Source organism: Bos indicus, chromosome 20 (assembly GCF_029378745.1).
Source record: "Bos indicus isolate NIAB-ARS_2022 breed Sahiwal x Tharparkar chromosome 20, NIAB-ARS_B.indTharparkar_mat_pri_1.0, whole genome shotgun sequence".
Taxonomy (NCBI): domain Eukaryota; kingdom Metazoa; phylum Chordata; class Mammalia; order Artiodactyla; family Bovidae; genus Bos; species Bos indicus.
In genome coordinates, this window is record NC_091779.1 from 10,715,610 (window position 1) to 10,740,949 (window position 25,340).

A 25,340-nucleotide genomic window follows, 5' to 3' on the forward strand; every position below is an offset into this window, starting at 1 on the left:
GTCTTTCTTTTGCTGACAAGAGAAAGAAAGTCTACGTATGCCAGATCAGCCCATTTCTAAATCTAACTGCACATTGGCTCTTCTGGCTGGGGGGTGGGGGGGGGGGGAGGATGGATCCCCCTTCAGTGGGAGTAGAATCAGCTTCAATAATACCATTTTTGCACTTCTCCTTGGTAAGTGAAATTCATTTTCCAACATCAACTGCAGATTGTGAATTATTAATAGCCTCCCCAAGGTATTCCACTGGCCTAATCTTATCCTGCTCTGTATAAATTGGTTTTGATTCTTTTCATTTGTAAGAGAACTTTGCCATCCTTGAGACCTTTCCTTATTTGTACTGATGCATGAATATCCTAACAAATCCTAAACATCTCATTCAATTTTGGGGGAGGTCTATTTGTTGGAAATCATTTTCTAGAATACAATCTATGCCTTTGCTTTGTACTTCAGAGTCATGTGGAATAATTCTAATGCCTCTTCCAAAGGACAGGCTTTCAAATATTTAAATTCAAATATTTGAACTCCCCTGTGGTGGTGGCCTCCTATTTTTCCTCTGCTTCCTCCCTTAAATTTCCCAACTCTCCCTTCCTACAAGATTTACATGTGACAGATACAACTTAGTCACTGTCTTTTTGGAGTTAAACCAAACCTAAGTCTTTTCAGTTTAGGTTCTACAGTTTAAGAGGGAATGCAATAAATTAAAGTGATTACACTTGTGAAGATACTTGAAACTCAACAATTTGGGGCATCACATTTCTATGAAGACAGCCTGACATCTGATTTCTTTTGGTGACCACTTTATATTCTTGCCTCATATTGCGTTGGCTATCAAGTAAAACTTCATATTATTTTCATGAGAACAACCATCTTCCTTATTCTGCAGTTGTGTGGAAGATCTTACATTTCTTCTAATTAGATGACATCTTGCTAGACCCAGCCCATTGTTCCAGTTTCTATCTCTTTCTGGATCTTGATTCTGTCCTGCAAACTGTTAGCAATTAACCTCATGATCTTGTCATATGTACACTTAAGTGCAATTTCCTCTTTTAAATCCCTGATTAAAATGAAAGTTATTTATAAAAGTGTTAAGGAAGGAGAACTGGACACCTTTGTCTGTACTGATATTACTCGATTAGTCAATACCCTTTGGTTAATATACAATTTAGCTAAACCTTAGTTTATGTTACAGTAATAAACAGTCTCCAAATCCTAGTGGCTTCCAGTAACCAGAGTTATTCCTCACTCACAGTTTATGCTGAGTGTTGTTCAGCTATGGCTCTGTTCCCTTTGTCTTCTTGCAAGGCCAGGAAGAAGGAGAAATCCTAGTCTGTGATATCCTTTTTTCATGTCAAAGAGAGACAAAGAGATATTGCTAATCTACACACAATGGTTCTTAAAGCTTCTGCTTTAATGTGGATGTGCTACATATCTTCACAGCTAGCCATGTGATCAAGCCCAACATCAGTGGGACAAGGGTGCATACTCCTTCCTTGGGTGTTCTAGAAGTATGGCGATGAGTGGCATGAATAATTAGATGTAATTAAATAATCTGGTCCCATCATTTCATGGGAAATAGATGGGGAAATAGTGGAAACAATGTCAGACTTTATTTTTTGGGGGCTCCAAAACCACTGCAGATGGTGATTGCAGCCATGAAATTAAAAGACGCTTACTCCTTGGAAGGAAAGTTATGACCAACCTAGACGGCATATTGAAAAGCAGAGACATTACTTTGCCAACAAAGGTCCGTCTAGTCAAGGCTATGGTTTTTCCAGTGGTCATGTATGGATGTGAGAGTTGGACTGTGAAGAAAGCTGAGTGCTGAAGAATTGATGCTTTTGAACTGTGGTGTTGGAGAAGACTCTTGAGAGTCCCTTGGACTGCAAGGAGATCCAACCAGTCCATTCTGAAGGAGACCAGTCCTGGGTGTTCATTGAAAGGACTGATGCTGAGGCTGAAACGCCAATACTTTGGCCGCCTCAAGCGAAGAGTTGACTCATTGGAAAAGACTGATGCTGGGAGGGATTGGGGGCAGGAGGAGAAGGGGACGACAGAGGATGAGATGGCTGGGTGGCATCACCGACTTGATGGACATGAGTTTGAGTGAACCCTGGGAGTTGGTGATGGATGCCAGGGAGGCCTGGCATGCTGCAGATCATGGGGTCGCAAAGTTGGACATGACTGAGCGACTGAACTGAACTGAACTGAAAACTAATATTTGTGTATCAGTTCCAAAATGTTTTCAGATCTCTGTGTTAATTTCCACAACTTTGTGAAGCTCCGATTTTTATGTCTATCAGATGAGATTCTGAGATGTATTGTCTTGTTGGGACTTAATCTCAAATATGCTGATGCCTACGATGTACTTCCCAGTACTGATGATAATGATGATGACAAATATTACTTGTATTTATTGAGGCACTTTACCTGGCAGGCACCATCGTGGGTGGTTTATTATCCTATTTGGCAGTATAATTAGCTCTAGCTGTCTCAGTAGATGAACCTCAAAATCTCAATGTCTTAACACAATGAAAGTTTATTTCTCTTTCACATCAAAATCCCATTTGGCCCAGGTGACTCTTCAGGAGTAGCTCTTTAAGTGGTGACTTAGGAATCTGGGCTGCTTTTGTCTTTTTACTGGGCCATTTGGAACATGTGACCTCCAAGACTCCCTTGCAAGGTGACGAGAGTGGGGATAAAGAGAGAGAGAAGGAGAAGAAGAAGGACAAGGAGATGGAGATGGAGGAGCCTGGTGGATATTTTTGAGGCCCACGATGGGAAATTGATCCCATCTCTTCCACTCACATCCCATTAGCCTTATTAGTCCCGTGACCTCATGTAGCTGCATGAGGGTTGATAAATAAGCAGAGCATTAAGCATTTGATGAAAATTAATAGTGCCCGTCACAAAGTTAGAATCATATCATCCCCATCTTCATAGATGAGAACTTGAAGTGGAGAAAATTTAAGTGCTCTTCATTGGGCACATCTATAGTAGTAAAGTAGATGGGATGTGAACTCAGGCAGTCATGCTTCACAATCTGTGCTGTTAGCAACTGCATTAGACTGCCTCTCATCTCTCATCATGATTAGCTTGGTTATGAATACGTTGACCCAGGCTGGCATCCAGTCACATTTATCCATTTTGTTAAAAACATCATCAAAGCCTTTTTAACTCTTCTACTGAAATCCTGGGGCATTGGAGATACCACGATCATAATGCTATTAAAAAAATGAAACTGGTATAGCAGAATTAGTTATCAGTGATCACTTTTTTTGGATTTGTTTTCTCATGAGAGATGAACACTTTTGGACTAAAAATGACCACAAGGATAAGGACATGGATGTCTCAGAGGAACTCAGAGGAGCAGACTGCCTACTGGCACCCCTATGCCCTCCTCTGCTGGTCTCATATCCTGGCTCCATATAGAACCCAGTAATGTGGATCATTCTAGGAAGCACTCAGGTTAAATTTTTCCATTAGCCTGGAAGTGAGGACTTGGACTGAGAAAGTATATTGTTACAGAAAATTTTAAAAAGTTAAATTTCTTGAGTCTGTAGGTAGAGATGAATAGCTACTACATTTAAAAAATGTAGTAGCCCTGGTGGCTCAGTGGGTAAAGTGTCTGCCTGCCATGTGGGAGACCCAGGTTCGATTCCCAGGTTGGGAAGTTCCCCTTGAGAAGGAAATGGCAAGCCACTCCAGTACTCTTGCCTGGAAAGTTCCATGGATGGAGGAGCCTAGTAAGCTACAGTCCATGGGATTGCAAACAGTTGCACACGACTGAGCAACTTCTGTGGCTTCCCTGATAGCTCAGTTGGTAAAGAATCAGCCTGTAATGTGGGAGACTGGGTTTGATCACTTGTTCGGAAGATCCCCTGGAGAAGGGAAAGGCTACCCACTCCAGTATTCTGGTCTGGATAATTTCATGGAATCGCAAAGAGTCAGATGTGACTGAGTGACTTTCACTATCATCTATTCCCCAACTCTGGCAAACATTTGGGCTTCCCTGCTGGCTCAGATGATGAAGCATCTGCCTGCTATATGCGAGGCCCAGGTTTGATTCCTGGGTTGGGAAGATCCCCTGGAGAAGGAAATGGCAACCCACTCGAGTATTCTTGCCTGGAGAATCCCATGGACAGAAGAGCCTGGTAGGCTACAATCCATTGGGTTGCAAAGAGTCAGAGACGACCGAGCAACTTCACTTCTCCTTAAAAAAAATATTGCCCATCTGGTGATCAAATTTATCATTCTCTCATTTGTGAATTCTCTTTATTGTCCATACTTAAAAATGGGACTGGCTCTCTTTAGAGCCTCTTCTGTGCTTCTCTGTGGTTCCTCACTGATTTCTGACCATGACTGAACCATGTCATGTGTAGATTTTCACAAAGGAAGTGTGTGATGAGTCAGAATCAGAGTATATACCTGCTTCTGAATACCAAAATTTTATCTCATGAGCTCTTCATCTACCTTGGGTTGTTAATTCCCCGTGAATTAATTTATCTTCCCATTTCCAGAAGATCTTTTTTTGACAAAGAGGCTGGAATAAAATTGGAGCTAAAGAGTCTTGGTTTCTAATTGTCCTCCACCAGCCTAGCAAGAATCTCAACTTTAGCCTAAGGAGCAGTCATCCCAGAAGTTAGATGTGAGCTTATGTGCCCAAAGTATCATGGAATCAGCTTGACAGTGCTTCTTTACTCAAAGATCTGAGGATCCTCCAGAGATAGAAGTACCAGCAATAACAGAGGGTAATGAGAGTAGAGGCCAAGAAGTTGGTCCAAGGAGAATGGACCAGCTTTCGAAAAGAGGGGCCATTCTGAGCACAGTCTGGCACAGGTCACTACCATCACCCCTGGCCCAGTCCTCACGAACTCAGGTCCAGGGTGAGGAGGCTGTTACAAAAGCAAGGAAAGCTGAAAGGACCATTTCTTAGTAGCTTTTGGGGGACTTGGTGCAAGGAGAAGGAAATGGCAACCCACTCCAGTATTCTTGGCTAGAGAATCCCGTGGACAGAGGAGTCTGGTGGGCTGCTGTCCACAGGGTCACACAGAGTCGGACACGACTGAAGCGACTTAGCATGCCTGCATGCACTGGAGCAGGAAATGGCAACCCACTCCAGTATTCTTGCCTGGAGAATCCCAGGGACCGAAGAGCCTGGTAGGCTGCCATCTATGGGGTTGCGCAGTCTGACACGACTGAAGCGACTTAGCAGCAGAGAGTGCAAGCTGTGAGCAGAGGTGCTGTTGGCAGTAGAGATGTTGACAAGACAGGGGTGGTGGCTGTTGGAGCACAAGCGTTCGTTGCTACCCTTTGTGTGAACATGACTTGAGAATTCTCCACAGAGAATCAGAAGAGGACAGGAAAAAATGTCAATTACAGCGATGAAAGCTGGATGACTTGGTATTATCTCTGTTTCCCCTTAGGGGTTCCAAAAGCCATAGGAAAAGAATTTTGTGTGTGTGTGTGTGTATGTTAGAAGTCCTACAGGATAGGTGGAACTGAAGCCAGAAAGATAGTGTTTTGTGTCCATTATTATTATCTTATTATTACTTCTATGTTTGCATGCACTGAGAAAACAAGTTTTATTAGTTTTACTCCATTTGCTCCAAATAGCATTTTTACTTCCTTGTCCTTCTCAACCTAGATATAAGGAAAATATATTTCATTGTCTTTCATACTTGGCCAGCCTTAGCTCATTGTGTGCTTCTCTTTCTGACCTGTGTCTTAACCTCTGTACTAGCCTTTCATATTCGTTCGTCTCTGCGTATGTCTTCATCTTTTGAATTATTTTTATAGCTATGAGTAAATTGCAAGTTCCCTTTGCGTCCTTGTTGTCCTTAGTAGGTAACTTTTCTCCCCCTCCCCCACCCCTTGGGCTATGAACTTCCTTTTCTTGCTATGTCTTTTTAAAGACTCAACTTTTAAACTGAAAACACAACTGTTACGGTTACATTGTAGAAAGCATGAAAGTAGAGAATCATCAGTAAGGAAAAATGGCCATAACTGCACCACACAGAGACAATTTATATTAACACTTTGATATCTTCCCAGTCGTTTCCCCATGCATATCTACACAAACATTATATGTGTATATGTGTGTGAGTGTATGTATGTACACTATACACCTATAGTTATAAAACTGGGGTCATACCACACATGACATTTTGCAAACTTTTTCATCTATCAGTGCATCACGTTCCTTTCTCCATGTCATTTATTTTTCCAAAGCCATTATTCTAAATGATTACAAAAATATTTTAAAGCTTTTGATTCCTCTGGCTTATGTGCTTTCCAAAAAGGAGATGCTAATGCACTTTCTTGAGCAGTGTTTAAGAGCATCATTGTTGGATTCCTTGTATTCTCTTTTTTGCTCGATTCCCTCCATTCTTATAAACACAGCAATTTAAAAAACGTCTGCTAATTGTCTAGGTAAAAAATGGAGTATTATTGTTACGATTTGCATTCCTTTGATTGCTAATGAAACTGAACATTTTTCATGTTTACGACTATTATACTTTTTTTCTTTCATGAATTGTGTGTTTATGCCTTGTCATGCATTTGCAATGCTCTTGTTGGAATTTAATTTTTCAGATGTCTCCTAATCCTCTTCTCTATCAAGAGTCTCAGACAATGTGATCATGCTGATACCTTATCTGAGGACTTGGAAATTTGCCTTCTGCAAGCCTACTGAATGTTTCTGACTGTATCTAGGTGACAATCACACAGTTAAATGGTTTGGCCATGTGCCTTGAGTTTCATTTGCCTCCAGTAGCTGAGTGATCATATCAGAGTGGTTTACCTTTGCTCCCTCAAGATCACAATTGGCATAGCATTGACATCACTGCCTTAGTGATGCCAGAAAATTGAATGAAGGAGGGGGAGGGAAAATCCTTGGAGAGGTTTGGGTGTGGGGCAGTGAGCTATGCCTCAGTGGGTCTCAGGAAGGGCACCATCTGTGGGCTTTTGGGATCCTGTAAAGAATCTTATGGATTTGGGAAAGCCAGCTGAAGCAGTTGACTGTGGTGTCATGCTCCAGGGACATTTGATCAGGGTAGGGATCTCAATCCAGAGGGGAGGACTGAGATAAATAAAGTGTGGAGCTTAGATCATTATGTAAGGTTAGTCAAGGAAGGATGAGGACAAAGAACAGGACTCAGGGCCTGAGACTGTTAGAAACAGGACACCCTGGTGAACTAAGGTGGGGCTAGGTCTGTTCCTGGAAGTGCCAGGAATGTATAGGAAAAAAAGGCCTCTAAGCTAGGAAGCCACGGTCAGTCCTGTCAAAGGGGAAATGGCTGGGGGATGCTAAAAGGAAAGGGGAACACCTTAGAGTTAAAAGTCGGCTGGAACTGAAGGGAGTGGGGACAAAAACATCCTTTCCAAGCCCACCCACCCACCCTGTGCCATCACCCACTGCCAGGGATGCCGTGCTCACTGGCCCTCCCTGCTGCTTATACCCACCTTACCTTCTACTGCACCCTCTGAATCTCATTTTATTTTAAATTAGCTCTTCTATAGCTTAGACTTTTTGCAAAACCTTCTCTTCACCCCTGGCTTTAACTGAAATGTATTCTTCCTTAGAACCTGCTTCCTCTATGGCCCTTTGGAGGGAAGGAATTCTTTCATATTCCACACATCCCTGGGCCAAGGGAGGCGTTTGTATTTCTTCATGTCCCACTAAACCATTTCTCTTGGATCCTCATGCAAAAGTCTCTTTTCCTTTGAAATTTATGTGGTCTGGCTCTGCCACTTCCCCCGATCCTTGACATAAATATTGGCTTACTCAACATTTATGAGGGTTTTGGAACCTAGCTTATAGGTTTATTTTTCATTCCATTTCTTGATTGACTTCAATTTCCATCTAACATTTCCACCTAAAATTCTTTAGCCTCCTTGACTCTGATGACCTTCACCTCCGGAGGCATCCACTGTCAGAGCCTTCTCTACTTCCATTACCTGGACTCTGAGTGCTGCTGGAGGAAACTGCATAGCCTTGCACTTGATCTCAGTAATAGTTGATGGTCTGACCTTAACTGAGCCTTAGCTCATTATTCCTTTCTCCTGCCCATTGTCAGCTCTCTTTCCCATGTCCTGTAATAACTGTTCCAAGTCCTCTGACCTTCTCAACTGTCTATTCTAATCCCACTAACTTCTGTAAAGAGATAGATACCCTTTCTTTCTGTCTTGTAGGAGACACTGAGGTCATTAGTTGTGACTTTACTCATCTCTTTCCTTCGCTCCTCACTCGCAAACTCATCTGCATCTGACTTTCCTCTGTCCTTCACTCTAGTAGCCAAGTAAAATGTTCATCTCCCGTTTAAAGGTAATTCTCTCCTCAGTGCCTTAAATCACATTTTTTCCTTCCCTAGGGAGCTTCTCCATACATTATCCTCACACCATTCTGTATTCTTATTCTTTCTTTCTCCACTGATTCTTTTGCTTGGTACCTAAATAAGTACCTGTCTCTTCTTGAACATCCCTCTCTGAATGCTGCCCCTTCTTCCTTCCCAGTCAGCTCTTTCCAAAGAGTATCCCCACATGCTCTGTTGACTTCCTCTTCTGACTGCTCCTCAGTTCTCTGCAATCTGACCTCCCACCACACAGTCATCTATGAAAGCATCTCTTACAGAGATCACCGGTGATCCACTTATCAAACTCAGTAGGTACTTCTTGTACTTATATGATTTCTCTTTCTTGTTTGACACTGTGATCATTCCTTTTTTTTTTCCTCTTTTGGATGTGTTTTCGTTGGTTCCCATATCACTCTGTCAGCTCTTCTTGTTCCTTCTGGATCGTTGTTATCCATCACTCTACTCTGAGGAATCTTCTTTTGGATGCTCCCAAAGATCCTATGCTTGTTACTCGTTGGCCACTCTACACACTTTACACTCAAGTCTTCTGGTGTCACTTGTGTGTTGACTCTAGACCTCTCCTTGAGTATGAGATCAGAGAAGCCAGCTGCCCATAGGCAAACTCCACTTGGATGATCCTACAAATAGGAGATGGTACTTAATTCATAATTGTTTCATGAATCAGTGTCCAGAACTTGATTCATCATTTTTGTTTCCAAGCTTGTTTTTCCTCCTGTTTATTTTGTGTGTACATGACATGACCACTTATTTCTTTACAGTGATAAGAAATGAGATTTTCTGTGCCTGAAAAAGTCCCGTTCTGCTTTACTGAAGGAAAAAGAGGAAAAGGTGAGATGGAATGACGATAAGCTCTGGTTTTCATTATTCTACAGAAATGTCTCCTATTTTGCTTTCGCCACAGTGGGTGTTGGTTGTTACTAATTGTCTGTATCCTGCTCCACCTCACGTAGATGTGAGAAGTCCAGGTTGCTCGGCCTGAGCAGATGTCCTCATTTCTGTAACGGAGTGCTTTTCAAATTTTAGAATGTAAAATATTCACCCAAGAAGGGTTTTTTGGTTTGTTCCTTTTTGTAAGGTAATGGACACTATCCATGAAAATTCGAGGACTAAGGTGGGGCTTAGAAATCTGTCCTTTCGGAAGCTTCTCAGATAATTGTGATAAACATAATTCATTGGCCACATTTTTAGAAACCCTGTTCTAGTATATTGGAGCTGCCAATTTGCCATATTCTTTAACTATTAAAGATCTCTGTCGCTGAAAGCCCTATTTAACTGATATGTCAGTGAATTTGGGGATTTGATTCTATAAGATTTGTACAGATAGGTCAAACTTGTGACCATATTTACATGTGTCCAAAATAACATCCCACTGAGCTGTGTTTTTAAATGGCATATCCAACTGACTTCTTGGAAGACGGAATGAATGACAGATTTTGTATGTATTGACTTGTAAAGACAAAGTCACAATTCTTAACTTGTCTACTGGGAGAATGGAACAGAATTTTTTGCAGGTGACTGAATATACTGCTTGTTTTGTTTTCTTTTTTTTAAACGTATGTCCCCGCCCTCTTGAACCTCCCTCCCACATCCACCCCTTCCCCCTTCCCACCCCTCTAGGTTGTAACAGAGCCCTGCTTGGGTTTTGAGTGCAAGTGGAATCTTCCCATTCCACTGTAGACAAGAACAAAACTTTTTCCTGCTGAATGTTTTTCAATCTAGATTTCAAAAGCATCTTCCTCAGAACATGCATGTCATGGGTTAATCAGCAACAGCTTGCTCATTCTGCGGTTTTGCTCCTCCGAGGCCAGTGCTACCTATGACTGGTACCCTAGCCAAGATACTGTTTATATCTCTCTCCTTCCCAAGCTTTGTGTCTAAAAGGTTTTTCCTGCTTGTCAGGGGTAGAACCTATATCTAAAAACAAAGGAATTATTCACAGTTTTAAAAATAACTTTGTGGGCTTTTTAGCCAGAAACTTTACAAATGCTCATTAGCTCAATAACAACAACAGTATTCAGGCAAACAACACTCGTAAACTTGAAATGACTTCAAAAATGATGATAGAGTGAGCCATGAATCAGCCTCTAGGATTTGTCTTTCTTCTCAGTTGCTTCTGTCTCCTTTTGCAGTTGTAATAAGACTTTCCAAGTGATTAGTTCTCATGACTTTGCTGATATTCAAATGACAATTAGCCACTTTGCTATTTGGTGATTGTGAATGATTCTGAACTTCAAAGGAGATTTCAAAGTGTTGTTGCATGACACAAGAATATCTTCTGTTTTCTGCCTCCAGCAAACACCTTAAAGGGTCAGCAAGAGGGGACAGCAGGGGACAAATGTGCTGTTGCCTAGATTAGTGTGATTCGTTATAGGATTTCCCATTAGTGGTGTTTCAGGCAATGCCAAATTGAAAGATTGGACACGAGCGCTGTTGTAGGCATGTCGTCAGGACCCAGGCAATAGTTGTTTGTATGTAATGCCAGGCAAGGGAGTTCTTTGCCCTAGAATAGTCCAGTGGTTGAGAGAACACCGTTTGGAGTCAACAAAGGGATAGATTCTGGGCTTGGCTCTGCTACTTATTAGCCAGGTAACTCTGGGCACATTATTGAACTGCTCTGAGCCTCTATAATGTTAGCAATTCTCACAACCAATTTGAGAAAGAGCTCATTAGTCTTTCCTGGCAAAGTGCTGTTGTAAGGTTCAAAAGCAACTAGCATCTAGGACTCCTTTATTCATTTATTCACTCAAGGAATTTATATGAGCAGCCTCTGTGCTAGAGGCTAGAGTGGTAAGCATGAAAAATTAAATCATTAACCTCATGGAGCTTACATTCTAGTTGGGGTGAGATGGATAATAAACAAATTAATATTCAAGATAATTACAAATTGTGATTCATGCTATAAAGGAATGAAACAACCTGATATGATGAATAGTAACCAGGGCAGGGAAGTCAGTTTAGATGGGTTGGTCACCTATGAGGTAGGAACTAAGGCTGAGAATTTCTGGAGATGAGTGTATCTGCTAGAAGATGCCCTTGTGCTCCATGCTTTAGGGCAGTCTCCCATTTATTTCTCACAAAACCCTATGTGGCAGATAGAATTTGCATCTGTATTTTTCAAATAAGGAAAATGAGGTTTACAAGATTGGATACATTGCCCAAGGTCACAGAAGTAATAGGTCAGGAGAGCTGGGATTAGAAGTAGTGTTAGTTGCTCAGCTATGTCTGACTCTTTGCAACTCCATAGACTATAGCTTGCCAGGCTCCTCTGTCCATGGAATTCTCTAGGCAAGAATACTGGAGTGGGTAGCCATTCCCTTCTCCAGGGGATCTTCCCAACCCAGGGATTGAGCCTGGGTCTCCTGCACTGCAGGTGGATTCTTTACCGTCTGAGCCACCAGGGAAGCCCGAGTATATAGCTCAAGTTTGGGACCATAACGTGCCAGGGGTAATGCATTTTAGCAGAGGGAAGCAACCTGGAGACTGCCCAGCTCACGCAGTTGTGTTATGAATGAAGCACAACGGGCCGAGAGCCCCTGTGCCTTGCCTGAGGTGGAGAGGACATGGAAACCTGGCCTCCTGCTCTCATGACCAGCACTTTTCTCAGCATTCACCACCGTCAACTGGTTTGCAATAAAGGTCTTACTGACCCAGCCAACTACCCTGTTTGATTCCAGTTTCTGATAAAGATAACAGTTGGCCGATTTTTGGACTCCTAAAGTGTACAATGGCTTGTTGAAAGCGAAATCAACTTGACAGATTTTGTTCTAACACAATTCTTTTTTTCTTTTCTTTTAAATGCATACATGTGTAATATAAAAAGAAATTGAATCAGTATATGAAAAAGCATTTTAAAAAGCCTTTTCCCCTCAGAGATATCTCTCCATCGCCCATCTGGATTTCCCCCCCTAAAGTAACCATTATGAGCACATTGTGTATACTTTTCTAGAAATATTCTGTGAATATGTGAGCATATATGTGCACATCCTTTTTCCAAAAGACATACCTTATTGTGCACAATGTCTGTATCTTGTTCTTTTCACTGAACATTACATGTTAAAGCTCGTTCCTTGTCATTATTACAGGGTTGACTCATTCTAATGGGTGCAGAGTATTCTATTATATGAGCAAAGTTAATTGTATGTATCCTATTCCAATCACTCACTATTTAGGTAGTTTCCAGTCTTTTGCGATTGCAATATGCTGCAGGGAACATCTTTGTGCACACACCAGACAGGTCTCTCTGTAAGACAGACCTGTAGTAGGATGGCTACGCCAGTGGCATGGTGATTGTAGGCATTGATAGGTACCGCCAAACGGCCCTCTGATGAATGGGACGTGCCCATCAAACTGCATGTAAGAGTTTCATCTTGAAGCCAGGTGACTTGAAGAGCCATCCCTTTGCCTGTGAAGCTGGCCTGAATTGCTGGGGGAGGTTCCAGATTTCTCTGCTCTGGATTGCCCTGGGCCCCTCTCCTCTTCCCAGCATGTTTACATCCGAAGGCACCCAAACCCCAGGGAACTCCCTCCTGGTTGGCCCTCTGTGACTGGTTTAGAGCCTCCCTATGCTCCCCTCTCTGGGGCCTGGCTTACCTGGCCCAGTTCCTATACATCGTTTCCCTGGGCCATAACCCATGAGGAATGGCTGCAGGCAACTGCCCTGGCCTCTGGGACCTGGCTAGGCCTTGTTCTGTGGAGTGTGATGGGTGAGGGTGAGGGTGGGAAGGTGGGAGAGAGAGAGAAATGATGATGAAGGTGAGAGGGGGAAGAAAGGGAGAGAGAGAGGGAGGGAGGGGAGGAGGAAGAGCGAGGCTGAATGTTGACACTTCCTTGTTTTTGCTCCCACACCTGTCTCTTCGGTGTTTATTTTCCTTAGGTTTTGAACCTTAAAGGAAACTCTAGACCACCGATTCCTCGGTCATTTTACTGTTTATCGTCAGGGTCTTTGGGCTGCCTCATGGCTGTCCAGCTTTCTCCCTCATTTGCTGCCATGTAAACCCATGGGGAGCTAGAGCTGGGAAAGGTCTGAGGGAGCCGGAATCCAGTGACTTCCGCAGCCTTCTCCCTGGGGAGCAATGGTGTCCTGTGCAGATGCCTCAGGGGGCTTCTGAGGGGGCTTCAGGGTCATGACCTCGAATGGAAGATACTGATGGTCAAACTCTGGACCCCTCAGTTTTGCTTTAACCAGAAAGATTTGATCCAGTTTAGATTATTGGGCTTTTGTGTAATATTATATTTAAAAAGGGCCTCTGCTGTCAAATAAAAAAGTATTTAAAAAAAAAAATCCCACCAGTTTAGTTCAGTTTCGTGTTTTAGATGTAAAGAAAGTGGTCTGGAAAGGAAAGTTGACCTATCCAAATTCAACCAGATATTTAAGCAATGGAGGAGGGGTTTAGAATGCTAGACTTGTGTGGAGATTCCTTAAAAAACTGGAAATAGAACTGCCTTATGATCCAGCAATCCCACTGCTGGGCATACACACTGAGGAAACCAGAAGGGAAAGAGACACGTGTACCCCAGTGTTCATCGCAGCACTGTTTATAATAGCCAGGACATGGAAACAACCTAGATGCCCATCAGCAGAGGAATGGATAAGAAAGCTGTGGTACATATACACAATGGAGTATTACTCAGCCATTAAAAAGAATACATTTGAATCAGTTCTAATGAGGTGGATGAAACTGGAACCTATTATACAGAGTGAAGTAAGCCAGAAAGAAAAACACCAATACAGTATACTAACGCATATATACGGAATTTAGAAAGATGGTAACAATAACCCTGTGTACGAGACAGCAAAAGAGACACTGATGTATAGATCAGTCTTATGGACTCTGTGGGAGAGGGAGAGGGTGGGAAGATTTGGGAGAATGGCATTGAAACATGTATACTATCATGTATGAAACGAGTCGCCAGTCCAGGTTCGATGCACGATACTGGATGCTTGGGGCTGGTGCACTGGGACGACCCAGAGGGATGGTATGGGGAGGGATGAGGGAGGAGGGTTCAGGATGGGGAACACGGGTATACCTGTGGAGGATTCATTTCGATATTTGGCAAAACTAATACAATATTGTAAAGTTTAAAAATAAAATAAAATTAAAAAAAAAAAAAAAAGAACGCTAGACTTCTAGTTTGTAGAATGGAGGTAGAGGACTTCTAGTTCAGTGCCCCTTCTGCTATAAACCATAAGCCACGTAAGAGCTTGTAACTGAAATGTAGAACCCTCATCAACTCCCTAGGTGAGGTAGTAGCTGAAGTCTCTACTTTAAATTCAACCCAAACCTTTGTTGAAATTTCTATGCTCCTTAGAAAAATAATTTTCACTCTTGCACTGAACCCATCTGGGAATCAATGTGTTGAAAGACTCTCAGAAAAGCTGTTCTCACTGTGCCTATTTCTTCCCATCTAGAAATTCCAGAAGGACTTGCCATATAGCATATCTCAGGAGAAAACTGTTAAGATCTATTTTCTGGCTATATTCCTATGACTTCATCCATTTCTTCTCTGGAGAGCTTGGAGAAAGCTGAGAAGCAAAACTTCAGATCCATGTGAGGTAGTGAAGTCATTAAAATGGAGGGATTCTTTGTTTGATATTTTATTCCTAAAATCACTGTTACCGAGCTTATTTGTTTGTTCTGACAAATGATGCACACCACAAGACCAAGCCATTTGCAAATTACACCATAGGGAGTACGTGCAAGAAGTTCATAGAAATCAGAGATGTGAGAGCGAGAAAGTACATTCAGAAGATACACAGAACAGGGAACTTCCCCAATGGTCCAGTGGTTAAGCCAATGCTGGAGACACGGGTTCAGTCCCTGCTCTGGGAGGATCCCCCATGCAGCAGGGCAACTAAGCAAGCCCGTGAGCCACAGCTACTGAGCCTGTGCTCCAGAACAAGAGAAGTCATCGCAATGAGAAGCCCTCTCTCACCACAACTAGAGAAAGCCCCTGTGTAGCAATGAAGACCCAGCACAGCCAAACGAAACAAAACAAAACAAAACTTAAAAAATAATACACAGAACATACAGAGACAGAGGCAATACTGAAATGTATATTTCTAAGTGCAAACAAACACATCTGAGAAATGGATTGGAAGTGGAAACATACGTATCCTGTAGAAGTTTCAGTCTAGAGGTTCTGTTGATACCAATTCCCTCTGTATTACAGCCCTGGCTGAAGGTAGAATTTACTTAATAGTTGAGATTTTCCTTTGCTTTCCTTCAGTCTCTCCCTGTTACAACCACTTGAACCATCTTTTAAAAAAAGTTTCTCTTTGTGGTGTTTGGTTACACCCTTCAAATGCTCGTGGGCATTTATTTCCCCCTTTAGGCGTCATTTGGTCAGGTTCTACATATTTAATTCTTTTACTTTTCCCCATAAATGAATATTTCTGGCCCTTTGATCCTCCCCTCTCCATTCAGGAACCAGCTGAACCGAGCTATTGATGGGCTCAGGCCTCCTTTCCTCCAGATGGTGGGGAGTGAGGGCAGGTACGTTCCCAGTACAAGTGCAGATTTTCTCATTGCATACGGAGGAAGCTGTGGTTTTGGAAGTTATTTGGATGGGGGTAATGAGAGATTTGCATGGGGAAGCAAGGAGCGACAGAAGGTTATATCAAAGGCTTGGCTTCTTATATGGGGCCTTGTGGAATTTCCTTGCCTTGGAATCCCTTCCGATTCCAAATAGGACTGGATAAATAGATCTCAAAAATCACACACCCAATGCTTGTTTACCCTGGCCACTTTCATCCCATCACTTGGATATTGAAAGTATGGTGGGATTGGGTGGGGGTCACACTCGGAGTCCGGTTTAATCTTCCTCCTTCATGGAAGACCAGTGGATCCATTTTGGTGAAAGGTGTTCAGAGTCCAAGTGCAAATGCACACCATGATAGTTCCCATTTGGATTCAGTCTTTCCAGTGTATATTTGCACAGACATCCATACTTCCCTCTCCTTGCTGCAGCTGTAGTAAGTGCGTTTATGGAAGCTTGATATTTGTCGTGGAGAGTTAGTGGAGCACAGATACAGGCTCTGTAGTTCAGGAACTTGTTCTGGGGCACTAAACTAGATTACAAATGCAGTTTCACTGCTTAATTAAAATAAAGCATTTTCAATGGCAACCCACTCCAGTATTCTTGCCTGGGAAATCTCATGGACAGAGGAGCCTGGTGGGATACAGTCCATGGGGTGGCAAAAGAGTTGGACGTGACTTAGCCACTGAACAACAACAAGCAAAGCCTGTTGTTACAAGAGCTGATGTGTACAGACAAGTGATGCTTTTTGCTCATTTCACCTGGGTCTCTGGGCTGAGATGCTGCTGAAGGTCCTCAGTGTGCTGATGAGAGAGGGAAGCGAGGTTGTATCCTTTCGCTCTACTTTCAAGTGTGATATAGTCAAGGACTGACTAAAGAGTAGAAAAGGAAAGACACGAGGACACAAGCAAATAAATGTCAAATCAGAATCCTCTTGTCAACCAGAGACAATCACCTTTAAACCCAGAGATTTTTTATTTTTTTCATCTGGAATATTCCCTGGGTTTTCTATGGTCTTCCTCCTAGGGATTAACCTGAGGCCAGAGCTGTTTAAGGAAGACATGGAAAACTCCTGGGCCAACATGGGCACTTCTGCCAAAATATATAATATGACAAAAGTGAGTTTAGTCAAATAGCTTTAGTTCCCTAACTGTATTTGTGTCATAGACTTTTGAGCAAGCGTGTGTGGAAATGCTGTCTGTAAGCATTCTGTAACTAATGTACCCACTACCATTTTAGCTGTAGCCATGGTTCCTCACTTTTACACTTTTGCAGTATTCATTTGTTCACTCACTCATCTATTCTATTATCCACAGGTATTTATTGGACACTTAGCATGTGCTTGAGATAGATCCCGTCAGGTGCAAGTGTGAGTCATGGACCAATCTCTGTGGCCTTCAAACTCCGGGGAATTCAGGCATGCTCTCCACCAGTCCCCCTTGAGCCTCTTCCGTAGGGGTCGGTTGGGGTGGGGAAAGCATGGCACAGTTTCTTTGAACTGCCTCCCCAAAAATCCACTCTCCATCTCCCTAACTTGAACTTCTTATATGGGTTTAGGGGCCATCCTCCATCCCCTTGTCTTTAATACAGATTTGATTAATTCTCTCTTTTTTAAAAAATATTTTAATTGAAGGATGATTGCTTTACAGAATTTTGTGGTTTCCTGTCACACATCAACAAGAATCAGCCATAGGTACACCAATGTCCCCTCCCTCCTGGACCTCCCTCCCATCTCCCTCCCCAGCCCCCCCTTCAGCCTGTCACAGAGCCCCTGTTTGAGTTCCCTGAGTCACACAGCAAATTCCCATCGGCTATCTATTTTACACATGGTATTGTAAATTTCTATGTTACTCTCTCCATACATCTTCCCTTCTCCCTCCTCTCCTCCCACTGTGCCCATTGGTCTGTTCTCTACATCTGTTTCTCCCTTGCTGCCCTGAAAATAAATTAATCAGTGCCATCACTTCAGATTCCATATATACGTGTCAGTATATGATATTTATATTTCTCTTTCTGACTTATTTCACTCTGTGTAATAGGATCTAGTTGTCCACCTCATTAGAACAGATTCAGATGTGTTCCTTTTTATGGCTGAGTAGTATTCCATTGTGTATAAGTACCATAACTTCTTTATCCATTCATCTGTTGGTGGACATCTAGGTTGCTTCCATGTTCTAGCTATTGTAAATAGTGCTGCAGTGAACACTGGGGTACATGTGTCTTTTTCAGTTTTGACTTCCTCAGGGTATATGCATAGGAGTGGGATTGCTGGGTCATATTGATTCATTATTTTTAACAGCTATTGAGTATTCCATTGTATGAGCAGAGCTAAACATATTTATCCCATTTCAGTCGCTCACTATTTAGGTAGTTTCCTGTCTTTTGTAATTACAGTATGCTTCAGTGAACATCTTTGCAGATACCTGTGTGCACACAAGCAGGTCTCTCTGTCAGCCATCTCTGTAGTGGGATGGCTACATCAAATGGCATGAAGACTGTAGGTTGATAGGTACCACCAAACTGCCCTCTGATGAGTGGGACATGCTAATCAACTGTGTGTTAGAGTTCCATCTTGATGCCAGGTGACTGGGTAATCCTTACCCTTTTCCTGTGAAGTCAGCCTAAATTGCTGCGGGAGGTTTTGGAGAAGCCTTCAGATTTCTGTGCTCTGGACTGCCCTAGGCCCCTTCCTCTTCCTAGCACAGATACTTCTGAGGCTGGAGGCACCCAAACCCCAGGGAGCTCCCTCCTGGTTGGTCCTCTGTGATTGGTCTAGAGCCTCACTATGCCACTCTCTTGAGTCCTGGTTTACCTGGCCCCAGTTCTTGTACATTATTTCCCTGGGTTATAGACCATGAGGCATGGCTTTAGGCAACTGCCCTGGCCTTTGAGTCCTCACCAGGCCTTGGTCTAGGGAGTGTGAGGAAGAGGGAGGAGGGAGAGGGGAGAGACAGGGAAGGTAGGAGAGAGAGAAATGATGATGATGATATGATGATGGGAGAGAGGAGACGGAATGTTTACTTTCTCGTTTCTACTCTTAGACCAATCTCTTCTGAGTTTCTCTTCAGCATTTTGATCTTTTCATCAGTAAGGTCTTTGGGGTCCATCGCTGCTATCCAGTTTGCCTCCTACGATGCTCTCCTTGGAGTGCAGCGGTGTCCCATGGAAGTGCCTCAGGAGTTTGTGAGGGGGGCTGTTGGAGCAGGATGGCTCCTTGGAAAGCTGTACAAATCACCCCCAGATGTTGTCACTTTTTGGTTGTGGATCCTGGCGAGTTACCTTTCTAACTCAGTTTTCTCATCTATAACAATGGGCATAATAAAAGGCCTACTGAAGGTGGGAAAAGAGATTTAAATAAATAATGGAAGTGAAGGCATGTTGTGAAGTTCTGTTCAAAGGTCATTTTTTTACAAAGCCCTACTATGTCATTTCTAATGGAGTTTGTGTGTACTGCTGTGTGTATTTAGTTCATTAAGTGGGAAAGGGTAAATGATCAGTGTCCCCAAAGTGTGATTTTCCTTTTACCTTCTCAGAAACACAGTTTCCTCTTTCTCTCACTTAGAATTGGAATAAATTCATGTACTTGCCTTTGGCCATAAGTCGGCAGGTTCCCTAAGTGGTTGAACTCCTGCTTTTGCTGTATTACGCTGAGCGTTTTTCCAGTTGTTGAGAACCCCCTCACCCCAATATTTCCATGAATCATCTGAGCATGAAGGAAACAGAAGGTTGATCTGAAGCCCCTGTGCGGCACCCACTTCAGGGAGGCCCGTGGGTTGGGGAGCCTCAGGGCTAGGATTTGGCTCCCCAGACCATTTAGAGTCAGTTTGTGCCTCAGGCCCCTTCTGTTGTCAGGAGGATGTATACAAACAAACAGAAAAAGGCCATTTGAGACGGTGCAGGTGAAGGACACAGAAGAAGGTGCCAGTGTTGGCATCACAAAGGCTAGGCTCTTAATGGGCACCAAAGCAGAATGGACACCCGGCCCTCCGTCTTTTCAGGGCCACAGCTGTTTTGGATCAGAAAAACTGTCAGTGTGCGTGATGGATGGTGGAATGGATCCATGCTCACCTGTTAGGAGAAAGAAAACACTCTGCCATGTTATGTCTTCATAAACATTATTATCAGATCCACTCACGTTTCTGTACATGTGCGGAAACCACCTGCCAGGATCAGGGCTGACTGGATATGGTCTCTCAGATGAGATTAACATCTTACCATAGAAATCTTTTAGGATTTTAGTGGAAAATGCCTGATGACTCTATTACTGATGGCAGGCAAGCTATACATGGTGAAGATTGCTTAACCATGCGGGTGTTTTTTTCCACTTTGATTTCTCCATGAAGGGCGGGACCTGTACTTGTCCACTGACACCTTCTCCGTGCCTACCAGGTACCCACTTTGTAGCAGTTGTTCCATAAGTGTTTCTGGAATCAAGTAGAGGCAAAGAGTGATTATAATATTAATTAAATAGGCTGAGGAAAGTCTATGAAAAATCCAGAATTTTTTAAAAGTTTTTTTTTCATTAAATTAGTGCTATCGGGGCAAATTTTACCACAATTCCTTCTGCCCTGGGGCTTGGAAAAGCAGATGAAATTTTATTAGACCAATAGGAATGGGCCTTTTCTTTTTGAAGTGGAGTTAGGTAAACAGTCAGCTGAGAGGTGACCTGCCCAGGCGGCCGGCTGAGAGGAGGACGTCAGGCAGGATGAGGTGAGGAGATGTTTCTGGCTTGGCTGGGGTGCTGGCATGGTCTCAGCAGGGCCACGATTTCCATTCGAGGAGCGGGCAACGACTGCCTCCCCAGCTGAAGCCGTGGCCTGTGTCACTCGGGTGTGGGTAGAGGGGGGAACAAAGGCAGGCTAAATGGAGCTGGCGTGCAGGGGCCATGCTGCGGCCAGGTGGCCAGGATCGTGGTGCCCCGCCTCTCTGAACCTTCTCCCTGGTGTTATTTTGACACGGATTAAGGGAGAGGAAAAAACAACACATCAACCAATGTGGAAAAACGTTTTTCTTTCCCGAGGTCAGCGATTCTGCGGAGTTTAAGGAGGCTCTTAATCATTTGCTCAGAAGTGACCCAGTTTTGAAGAGAATTAAAACCAAATAGCACAATTATCCATTAAAGAAAAGAAGAAGAAGAAGAACCCAAAGACAACAAACAAACAAAGTATGTGAGGAAAGGATAAAAAAAAAAAGTAAAAAGAAAAAATTTCTGTACCACAGAGAATTGAGTAGAGTTCCCTGTATTATACAGTAGGTTCTCATTTGAACTGTAGCCCGCCAGACTCCTCTGTCCATGGAATTTTCCAGGCAAGAATACTGGAATGAGTTGCCATTTCCTACTCCATGGGATCTTCCCAACTCAAGGATCAAACCCACATCTCCTGCATTGCCTGCATTGGCAGTCAGATTCTTTTGCCACCGGGACACCTGGGAACCCATCAATTTTATACATAGTATCAACAGTGTATATATGTCAATCCTCATATCCCAATATATCCCCACCGCCTTCTCCTCTTAGTGTCCATACATTTGTTCTCTATTTCTGTCTCTATTTCTTCTTTGCAAATAGGCTCATCTGTACCACTTTTCTACAGCAGAAAATAGCACAGCATTGTAAAGCAACTATACCCCAGGAAAAAAAAATACATTCCGTGTGACAATTTTCAAATTTTAAATAGTAAAATAACAAGAAAAAAAATCTGCCCTCTTCTTTCCAACCTCCCAATGTCCATTCTCTGTCTAAAGGAACCCACAGATTCCCATGAAGCTCTTGGAGGAGAAGGGGGACCAGTGCAGAAGTCTGAACCCACCAGGCATCGAGGCAGGGCTGGGAGTCCACAAGGCCATTTGCTGACCTTTGCTTGTCCTCCGCCTGCCTCTCCCCCGTCCAGTTTTGCTTTCTGATCCAAGGTACATGGGTCCTTAGGTATCATGTTTTGCTGTTGAGATCAAAGCACTCCATTTAAAATTTAGATATATCCACTGAAATAATACTCCTGCTAGAGGGAGAAAAAGGGAGCTGGGGAATTTGTTTGGGTGTCTTCACCCTTTCCCACTGAATAGCAAACATTCTAGGAGATCCTGCCAAGGATTAGAGAGGATCCAGCAATGGATTAGGAAGGGCCTTTCTTGGGGAGAAAATTTATTGAAAAAGCATCACATAATGGAAAAGAATGTGAGCTTTGGAGTCAGACAGGCCTGGGTTCAAATCCCAGTCTGCTGCTTGGTTAGGGTGGGATTGCAGACAAGTTATGTCACTTGCCTTCTCGTGGCCTAAATTCCTTCCACTGTATACTGGGTAACACGAACTGCCTCCTGGCAATGTTGTGAGAATTGATGGAAGTAAGTGTTTGGAACCCTGCCTGGAACACAGTCAGTGCTGGACTTATTATATCCTTACTATTGCAGTTGTTAAAAATGAAATAACTATATAATTCATCATAGTTATATTATTATTCGTCAATTATGAGAAGGCAGGGAGAGGAGGTGAGCAGACCATTTGTAGGTAGTAGCCCTCCTTGGAGCTGGGAAGTAGCCCAAGTGGATCTTTTGAGGGTCTGTCTCTCTTCTGTCTGCCACACTCATTTTTCTCCCCCGAATCCAAAGTCCTCTCCTTTAGGCTCTCAGACCTACTCAAATGGCACCACAGTGAGGTGATGGTCCACAGGGTTCTTCTCTCCCAGGCAAGGCGGAGGCCTGGTGAATGGACTTCTTGCTACCCAGGGACAAGGATTCTGCAAGTCAAGGAGATATAGTTGCTCTTCCTCTTACCCTGAGTAAGCCCCTCCTTCACCCACAGATATGATGGGACTGAGGCTCCAGGTGAGTCAGAAGCTACCGATGGCCATTGTGAGGACTCTGCGGTCTTCGAGCCTTCCACTCGATGTTGATTTCGTTCCTCCTGTCTCGCTTTCCCTGTAATGCTAGTAGCAAACCTCTAAAACGAAAACAAATCCCACAGGATCATTTTTGAGGGCCTACAAGAAAGTGAGGGAACAGGGGTGAATACTTGCCTGTACAGCTGGTTTTGGAGAGGGCGGGAGGAGCCCTGAGACGCAGTGGGGGTTGAGAAGGAGTGTGGAACTGAGGCCCGGGTTTGGGGCCTGCTTCAAAAAAGTGACAGGAAAGACGGGAGCTTGCTGGAGTCTGGGACAACTACGGGAATGTCCTTGACATATAACCTCTCAAGCCAGGTTTAATCAAAAATGTCCGTGACCAAGTCTCTCTCTGCCAGGACACTGTGCCAAGGGTATTCCATATGATTTATCCCCATAAAGATCCTGCAAGGTCATTATCACTCCCACTGTGCAGCTGAGACTGAGGTTCAGGCTAGAAATCAGCAGATCCAGGGTTTGCACTCAAGTGTCTGATGAGACCTGTGTGTTTTTGCCCTCCTGATGCTCCCGTTTTATCCTTCCTCATTTCTTTTCATGAGAGAGTCCCAGTTTCTCAACATTCTGAATTCAGCTAGCTATCCTGAGGAAAAGGTGACTGACAGGCCAATTCTTTCAGTGGAGAATGAAAATCACTAAGTCACTCCCCTCACTGCAATGAAGAGGACCTTGGAGAAGGTTAAGACAGAAGCTCAGGAGGCGGGTGAGGGTGGTTTGTTGACATTTGAAAGGAATGGGAAGGCACGGGGATAATATTGGGCAGTAGTACTTCCCGGGACCATTTTCATACTCCCAGTGGTAGTGTTTGCAATTTGCTTATTTATTATATCATTCACAATTCCTGGAATTATTAAAATATGAGTGCAGCTCATTAGTTTCTGAACATTCTTTCCAAGTATTTTAGCATGAAGTCTTGGGAGCAGACTGACAGGGAGATTTGTTTACTTTCGACACCCTGTTCTCCTTTTGTAGGTGGGCCAGCTAAAACTTTATGCCAGGACACTAGTCTTTAAGGTGCAGGATCCTTCATGCCTTGCCTTTTCCTCCACCCCAAGCCACTACCGTTGACCACCATCTAGGTACTGCACTGGGAGAATCAGATGTCAGGACTGTTAGAAGATAGGCTTTGCAGGAGCAAAATGATTAGAATTTTGCTCAGGGATCAGGCATGGAGCACGGAGGGACCCACTGGGGCTAGTTAAGTAGAAACCACGGTTGGGCTTCTAACAGAGAAGACTGAATGTAGGAGATTGCTTCAAAAGTGAAAGTGAAAGTCACTCAGTTGTGTCCATGTGACCCCATGGACTATACAGTTCATGGAATTCTCCAGGCCAGAATACTGGAGTGGGTAGCTGTTTCCTTCTCCAGGGGATCTTCCCAACCCAGAAATTGAACCCAGGTCTCCTGCATTGCAGGTGGATTCTTTACCAGCTGAGCCATCAGGGAAACCCAAAGTGTTTCAGAAAAAGCAAAAAATGAACACAGAGGTAATGTAGAGGGAATAATTACATAAAGCCACTGCATCCTGCAAGGCTGGGTAACAAAAGGAGGAGGTGGGGTTGATCAGAACCTAGAGGCTCAGAGGAGGGTCTCACAGAATTGGGACTCAGGCCTCTAAGGAGGGGGTACCACCCAGCTCCAAACACCTCAGCAGCTTGGGAGAGAGGTCTGTGGGGCTCGGGGTGAGAAGGCTAGTTATGGATGGGGCAAAAGGAAGGAAAAGATTGGAATCAGCTGTCACTTCCAGGATTCAGGACCATTGTTGGGGTGATGCTCCCAGGGACAGGGACAAACAGGAAGAAGGATATTGCTTCTCCTGCTTTCTCCCTTGAAGTTTCCCTTGAGTATCCCTATAGGCGGAGTTGAAAACAGAGCCTGCTGACAAAGGAGAAAGGTGGTTTGCAGATCCCAGCCCCAGCACTGCGGAGTAGAGTGTAAAGGAATGGGTTTTGGCATTGAGAGAGGCTATCATAAAAATGGGCACATGAGGTAGATAATTATGTATGGCTGCTGGTAAATCATTAATTACAAGGAACTTCATACTTGGCATTTAAAGAGACTGCCTTTAGTGCAGTGTTTCCTCTGGCCACTGTGGTCCCTTCCCTGTTGTGAATATTGACTGTGTGTGTGTGTTTAAGGATTAGGAAGAAGACTTGGCCTTTTTCACATCTGCAGGAGTCCACTCCATCGTATGGGGAATAAACACTATCGCTCTCCTCTGAGTTGTTAATGAGACTCCAAAATAAATGTTTTTCTTTAGATTACACCTTGAAACTTATGATTCAGTCACAGAAAAGAAACTTTAGTGTATTGGGGAATGGGAAAAGACGATGGTGTACTCAAAGAAACTTAATGGGGGCTAGAGCTGGAAGGATTTGGAATAAGGACAAACCCATTGCCAGTAAACCTCAGTTAAGCCTCATGTCTCCAAATCTTCGAAGCAGGCTAATGGCTTACAGTTTTCTCCCTTTGCTTATGGAGTTCCAGGAAGACAGGCAGCTCCTAACCCTGAAAGCTTAGTAACTGAACTTTACCTAAC

At 43.5% G+C, this 25,340-nt stretch overlaps 1 long non-coding RNA gene across 3 annotated transcripts in view; it reads left to right on the forward strand.

Moving 5' to 3' along the window:
• Positions 1 to 25,340, forward strand: part of LOC139177991 (uncharacterized) — a 214,713-nt gene that overhangs the window by 88,370 nt on the left and 101,003 nt on the right. For all 3 annotated transcript variants that reach the window (XR_011562408.1, XR_011562410.1, XR_011562409.1), the window contains one exon: positions 9,131 to 9,200. This is a non-coding gene — a long non-coding RNA (uncharacterized lncRNA). The remainder of the gene's footprint in view (positions 1 to 9,130; positions 9,201 to 25,340) is intronic.